This window comes from Callospermophilus lateralis, chromosome 6 (assembly GCF_048772815.1).
Source record: "Callospermophilus lateralis isolate mCalLat2 chromosome 6, mCalLat2.hap1, whole genome shotgun sequence".
Taxonomy (NCBI): Eukaryota; Metazoa; Chordata; class Mammalia; order Rodentia; family Sciuridae; genus Callospermophilus; species Callospermophilus lateralis.
This window is the reverse complement of record NC_135310.1, coordinates 17,666,366-17,674,504: the sequence shown is the minus strand read 5'-3', so window position 1 is coordinate 17,674,504 and position 8,139 is coordinate 17,666,366.

The window sequence follows — 8,139 nt, the reverse complement described above, 5'->3', positions numbered from 1 at the left end:
CTGGGATGTGGTTTAGTGGTTAAGTGCCCCTGGGGTTCAATCCCTGGTGCACAAGCATGCGAGCGCCTGAGCGTGTGTACACACACACATACACACACACACACACACACACAAAGTGGGGGAGAGGGAGACAAAAGAGAGAAAGTCTGTACATGCAGGCTGTGCACCTCAGAACACACCTCAACCCACTGCAGCAGGCTCTTAGAAGCAGAGACTGGTGAGGACCCCCCAGCCACACCATAAAACCAGTTCAGAAACCTCCTTAGAAGCTTTGGAACCCTAATTCCATTGAGAGCTATCCTCACCACCACCCAGGCAGGGAGCAAGACTGGAAGAGACAAAAAGTTGAAGGGGCTTCCTCTGGCCCACTTGATTCAGTGTCTCTGGCCTGGAAAACTGGCCAGTGTCAGCAATGTTTGGGGGACTTGTCCAGCCTGGGTTAGCTAATCATTTGTCCAACTGTGGCTGCTCTGAGCACAGATTGGGAGTAGGGGAGAGGGGAACTTTGTAGGTAAATATATGACCGGGCATGCTTAAAATAGGAACACACAGGTGCGGGGGCCCTGGTGCTGAGGAAGCTAACGAGCAGTTACCCTCTTGCCAGTTTTCAGCATTGATCTTTCAGGGTATATGCTAGACAAAAGAATACCCAGGTACTTATTCCACTCAGCATATATTATACACAAATTTATCTCTTTATTCTAACCTTCTCCTAGGGGCTTTCTTATGTTGCAAATTAAATATCCCAGATTCTCTTGCAACTAGTGTTTCCTATACAGTCAAGAATTCCACCTACATGCCCTTATGAAGCCTTGATAGGAACTGGGTTAAGTGGGGGTGAGGCAGGGCTCACGGTGGGTTTGTAACCAGCAGGCTGGGTGGTGGCTTTTGATCCCTGGATTGTAGCTGGAACACTATGTTCTTGCAATCACCATTTGCAAAGGCTACTTCCTGCTCTTTGGAGTACAGTGGAGGGGGCGATCCTGGAGCCCTGCAGCTGGCAGAGCTGGCTCCCCATCTGAAGGGGAAGCTCCTGTCCATCACAGTGCTGAGAAAACAAATCTTCCCCTCTTCCTTTAGTGAGCTCAGAAAATAAAGCACTTCTCCTGGGAGCACGCTGGGCTTTGGAAGACTTCATTTAATCTATGATATCTACTTTGTAATATTTATCTAGTCTATTAAGTCCATATCATTTACTCATCTGGATGCTCCCAAGAGAACTTTGCTCTTAGATTAGAATGAAAATTGCGGATCTTCACATTTCTCCATATAGAGTAGTATATTTGACCAGTGAAGACATCTTGTCAGCAGTGAGCCAGGTATGGATAAATACCAAATCAGCTCAGGGGACACGTGGCTCTTAAGTGAATCGAGACTTTTAAACCTGGGGCTCAACTGGCCTTGCTTTTAAAATACACCCTCCACTCAGTGTACTTCTGGATCCCTCTGGGGACTCTTCCTAGATACCACTTATTCATCTGGATGATCCCAAGACAGAAATCGCTCCCTTGATGCCTGGCTCTTGAAAGCATCATAACTCTGAGGCCACTCGACCTGCATCATATTCTGCCAACTGAATATGATGTGTAGCTGTGCCTGTGCCAGAAGCCAACCTCCATGTGCTCACGGGGCCCCAAGACCTGTCCCTTTCGATTCTACCACGCCTCTCCCTTCCTGTGGAATTCTCAAGCTGCCAGAGGCAGATATTTCCCCTCATCTCTTGATGATGCAAAAAAATCAACAAAACCACCACAACCAAATCCAAAACCAGGCAGAGTTAAATAACCTCAGCCCAGGTCCGGAATCTTTAAATTCCTCAGTGGCTCCCACTTCCCTCAGGATAAAGTCTCTGCAGCTTAATACGCAGGAGAAGCCCTTCCTGACCCCCACCCAGCCTCACCCCACCCAGCCTCACCCCACTGCCACCTCTCCTGCAGGCTCCAACCCTGCAGATCCCTGAACTTTGCTGTTCCTGGTGTTAAAGATACAGCAACGAACGAACAGACCCAGTCCTGCCCGCCCAGAGCTTACGGCTCAGCGAGGCAGCAAAGAAACACGTTTAAACAGGCAGGAATCGATGCTATGACAGGTGAGGTGACAGAATAAGGACAGGGGGTGTCAGGACCTGATAACATCAGAGTTCTCCTAAGAAACAGAACCATTAGGATGTTTGCGTGTATATCTATGAATAGATTTATTATAAGAAATTGGCTCACATAGTTAGGGAGGGGCAGGTCCCAAGGTCTACAGGGTGAGTCCACCATGTAGGACAGGGAGAGGAGATGTTCTGTTTCCAGTCTGAGGTGGGAAAACCTGATATCCCAGTCTGAAGGTTGTCAGGTGGAGGACTTCTCTTAGCTCAGGAGGGTCTGTATTTTGTTCCATTTTATCTTTCAATCACGGGACTGAGGCCCACTCACATTAAAGAGAGCAATCTGCTTTATTCTATCTACTCAGTAAGTGTAATCTCATTCAAAACACCCTCCCAGGAACACTCAGAATGATGTTTGACCAAATATCTGGGTACCCTGTGGCCAAGTCAAGTTGACATAAAACTAGCCATCTCAGGGTCCAAGAGGACACTTAGATAGAACCCCAACTCTAGAAAGGCTCCATGATCCCCCTGCCTCCATGAGACTGCATGCAGTGTCCTGCTCTCTGTTCCTACGGTCTCCATCACAGTCCATGTCAGAAGTTGTTGTCATGTCATGTGATGTCATGCCAGAATCCCTGCTGACTTCTTGTCCTATCCGCTGGACTGTAAACTCCTTGTCTTCTTTACAGAGATCTTAAGCCCTTGCTCTGGAGTCAGACCAACTAGGCTAACGTCCTGGCTCTCCTACTTTTAAACATGAACACCTTTCTTCATGACCCCTAGCCTCAGCTTACTTATCTGTCAAAGGAGACAGCAGTACTACCTCGGCCTCACAGGATGCTGTGAGGATTAAATAAGTCATCTCAGGGGTCCCTAGAAAATAGAAGCCACTATTCTCATTCCTGGTGGAACTCTATCCCCAGCACACTCTCCTGCACATGACAGGCTCCTGATTAGCTCACAGGGCACAACGCTGACTCCCAATTCTTGTTCTACCAGTAACTGAATGTGTCTGTGTCCCATGTCCAATGGCAGCCCAGGATCCATTCTTATAGAACCTGCTAGCACTGCCCAGCTCCCTACAGACAGGCTCGGTGGGAAGGAAGTGCCTGATCATGTCTCCAGAAACAGCACGAGAGCATGGCAGCTGGGCAGAGGGTGTGGGGCCTTAGAGGAGCTGGTCCAGCAACCGTTCCCAATAGGCACTGAACACTCGGTCTTTAGTGACCTGCACTGTTTGGTTTGCTCTTTGGTGAAGAGCAAGAGTTAATCCTATCAGGCAATTGATTTCTGGCCAATCACTTTAAAAAGGAGACCACAGGACAGGTCATTATCTAGCATTTGTTTTCCTCTTCAAAGAGAAACAGCACCCAGTGGAATGAATCAGGAGGGCAATTCCATCTTTTCCCATCATTAAGGAGTTTTCTGAGAACTTTGGATCCCATCCTTTCCTTGTCTAATCTGAACTCAGAGGTGTACATATGTGAAAGGTTTCTTCTCCAACCACACAGGGGCATGGAGCAAACCCCAGAATGGGAGTTACATTCTGTGCCTGCGTCTCTCACTAGCCTCCGTCTCACTTGTCATGCCCACTGTAGGTAGGCACGGTCACCACCCTACATAACATATAAAATGATATCTACACCCACTAGGTGATCCTGGTGACAATGTGTGGGGCAGGGTACAGCACAGCACAGCACTGCTGGTAGCTAACATGGGAAGGATTCAGCCCAAGACCTTGCAGAAGCCAAGCTCATTTCTACATGGAAATAAACGTGAAGTGGGGAAACAACTTCTCAGAGCATGTGAATCAACGACCACATAATGCTGCTCTTTAAGAGATGATTTTGGCATCATCCCTGATATTCCCTGGAGCTGCTTCTGCTCTGAAGTTAATAACATGGTGATCATAGGATTTGGCCTCCATTGTATTTTTTAATTTCTGATTTTCATTCCAATCCATTTTTTTTTTTTTTTTTTTTTTTTTAGCATGAGCACCACCAACTAAATGAAAGCTCATTGCCGCACATTTAAAAAGATGTGGAAGGACAGCAGCAGTGAATGTTAAATTAACAGCCCCTAGCTGCCACCGGTGACTCTGGCCGGGGTTTCTCTGCATGCAATCACAGTGCACTTTGAACTGGGTATTTGCTCCTCAGATAAAAGGACCAGAGCAAAGGCACGGTTTATGATTCATTGAGCCCACTGTGAAAGTTGGGTGTTATGGGTTGAATAGTGTCCCCCTCCCCCAAAATGTTGAAGTTCTAACTCCCAGCAACTGTGAATACGACCTTATATGAGTCTTTGCAGATGATGAAGTTTTGAGGCCAGAAGGGTGAGCCTTAATCTGACTGGTGTCTTCATAGGAGATGGAGATTTGACTTCAGAAACAGACCCCTGCAGAGGGAGGGTGTCGTGGGGACACAAGAAGAACACCATCTTCAAACCATGGGACCCTGAAGCTTCTGGAAGCTCAGGAAGAACCATGAACATCTTCCTCAGGAGGAACCAGCCCTGCCAACACCCTGAGCTTGGCCTTCTGGTCCCCCCAAACTCTGAGACAATGAATTTCTACTGTTTCAGCCACCAATCTGTTATACTTCATCATGGCACCTGCAAACGGAGATCCTAGGCTACTCCTGATTATTTTAATTTGGAGGGATTAATCCCCTTATGGTAATATCATTTATTTAAATATCCTGCTTCCAAGGCACACAATTAGCCATGGTAACTTGGATATCTAGGAAATGTTTGGGGAAGAAGAATCCATAGCAATCTGGAGTTCCTACAAGTGAAGAAGGCAAAACAATTTAGGAATATGTATAAATAACTGAAATGGTAGTTAGCACCCATTGATCATCTTTTTAAGCAATTCTCACGCATTGATTCATTTAACTCACTCAACTCTACATAACAGATAAAATCATCACCCCCACTTCTTAAATGTTGGTAATGGAGCCCAGAGAAGTCTGGTTACTTGCTTGAAGTGGCACAGCAAGAAAGTGGGGAAGTCATAGTTTTATCATAGGCAATCTGACCGCATGGCATACCTCTTATGGCTAGAAAGGCCTGCCAGTTAACAATTCTATAAGTTACGGTTAATTCATGATCAGCATCTGGGAGATGATAAGGCAGGTTTGTTACCTACTTCTTCAGCATATACTTACCATGGTGTACCATGGCAGGCATTGTGCTGGGCACTGGGGATTCAAAGCTGAAAACCAGGTAGACCTACTGTTATGGTTTGGATGTGAGGTGTCCCCCAAAGCTCATGTGTGAGACAATGCAAGTAGGTTCAGAGGAGAAATGATCAGATTATGAGAGCCTTGATCCAATCTGTGAATTGATCCCCTGATGGGATTCACTGAGTGGTAACTGAAGGTGGGTAGGGTGTGGCTGGAAGAGGTGGGTCATTGGGGGTGTGCCCTTGGGGTATATATTTGGTGAGGTGAGCTTAGTCTTTCTTCTGTGCTTGATCATCATGTGAGCTACTTCCTCTGCCACACTCTCTGCCATGATGTTCTGCCCCACCTCAAACACCAAGGAATGGAGCCTGCTGTCTATAGGACTGAAATCTTTGAAACCATGAGCCCCCAAATAAACTTTTCCTCCTCGATAATTGTTCTGATCAGGTGTTTTAGTCCTAGCAGCAAAAAAGCTGACTAAAACAAAATACCTTCAAAGAACACACGTCGATGGAGTACAGACCGTTGCATAAATCTTTGGTTTCACTTTTAGGTGATTATTCTTAGAACTTCCTACCACAAAATTGAGACTCATACTAGGAGGAAGATTTCTGTAATATTCTGGTGGTGGGTAGTTGTATGTGTCAGCTTGGCTAGGCTGTGGTTACTCAATCCAGCACTTCTCAGTATTGCTGAGAAGTATGTGGTTAACATCTACAATTATTGGACTCTAAGGAAAAGAGATTATACCTCAGGACATGGGCTGGTCTCATTCAGCCCATTAAAGGTTTTGCTGTGGTTTGGATCTAGAAAGTCCCCTGAAGTCCCATGTGATCAGAAATGTGGCTTTGGGAAGTGATTGGATAGTGAGGGCCCTGACCTCATCAGTGGATTAATCCATTTATGACTGAATGAACTACTTGGAAAGTGAGTCCTGGTTGGAGGAGGTAGGTCACTGGTGTATCATGGCAGGGTTGATCTTCTCTCTGTTCCTTCCTCTCCCTGCTTCCTAGCCACCATGAGATAAGCAGCTTTCCTCCATTACATCCTTCTACCATGATGTGTCTGCCATGTGTCTGCCATGGAGCCCACCATAGACTGAGAACATGAGCCAAAATAAATCTTTCCTAAGTTGTTCTTGTCAGGTGTTTTGGTTGCAGCAATAAAAAACTGACTAACACAAGGACTAAGAGAAAAATTGAACCTTTCCAGAGAAGAGAAATTTCTTTTTTCTCAAATTTGCTGCTTTGACTTCTGCCTGAATTTCCAGATTTTAAACTAGTCAACCTTCACAAACACATGAGCCAATTCCTTAAAATAATAAATTACATATGTATAAACATTTATGCACATATTTGTGTATATACACACACATAAATACACATATATGCAAACATGTGTTTGTATGTGTCCTATTTCTGTCTTCAAAAAACCCTGACTGATACAATCAATAGTCTAATTTTAAAAAATTACAGAACCATATACCAGCTCTGGGACCTTCAGAAAATTCTAGAAGCCCTTAAAATTCTTTTCAGAAATTCTTTTTAAGTTTTAAATTCTTCATCTTCAAAATGACAATAAAAATGTTTCTGAATAACAATACTTGTGTTCACAGAGATGAAAACACTTTTATACAATAAAATGTCACACTAATAGTTATTAAATGCCAAGAGTGTATTTCTTACAGATGATAACCAATCATTTCTTCTTAATTCAGAGTTTGCAAAACAGGCCTCTGAGTAAGACATTAAAAAGGGGACGCTCAATCTCAGATGGAAAGAATACACACAAAAGCAGACTGGGGGTCCCCATGAGCCAGTCAAGGAGGTATTCAGTAGGTTGTCCTGCATGGGCTAGCCCCGCCCCAGGCAAGAACTGGGGAAGACAGACTGAGAGACCAGTTCCAGTCAGCTCCTCTTGGGCATGGGGACAGAGGAAAGAAGGCATTTCCCATCTGTTCCGCAGTCTCCCTAAGAGATTTGTGGTCAGAAAATTGGACAGGCACAGTGGCTACTCCTCAGCTTTGTGGGTGAAACTGCTGTCCCCGTAACATGGCTTTGCAGAGCTTGTGTTGAGGCTATCCCTAAGCATAGCCTGAGCAGAGTACTTGACTGTGTGATTTGGGAGCCAGGGAGGAAACCGATGACAGACCCCAAACAGTCACAGAATTAAAGCTTTGGTTTTATGACCATCTGGGGAGCACAGAATGCTGGTGAAGTCACAGCACCATGGAGGAATGTGTGCATGGCACCTAGGGCATGCAACACCTATGCCTGCCTCACCCTGTGCCTGGGGCCTCCAGTGTGTGGGTGTAGGAGGGCAGGAAGGAAGGGGTAACTGTGGGTAGACCAACTGTAAAACTATCAGGCAGCTGTGGCTGGGACTTGCTCTTATTGTCTCTGTGTGAAAAACCCAGACAGACCTGCGGACGAGACTATCCACGTGGGAGAGTGCTGCTGAGCTCCTTTGGCAATCTGGTGGTGACTTCCACACTTGCTCTCTTCCCCAGGCAGTACAGGGAGCTCTGAAGTACCATTTCTCAGGTCTGTGGACAGCAGCCTTCAGCCCCTTCCTTCTCTTTACGCATCCTTAACAAAGACAATGACATCTGTAGGGTCACAGGGCCACACGGCATTTCCCTGGTCTTCCAGAATGCTATGCTTTATTCAAGCCAACAAATTAATTTTGAGAACAAGGTGTTTTTTCTTTAATTCAAACAACCAACCCTTTGCTCTCATATTATCCTTCTAACTAAAAAATGGCCACGGTGAGGGGCCTGAGCTTGTTGGAGGCCCGGCTGTGCCTGGCCTGGGACGTCCTCTTTACTATACATTTTCCATTACAAATATTGATATTATA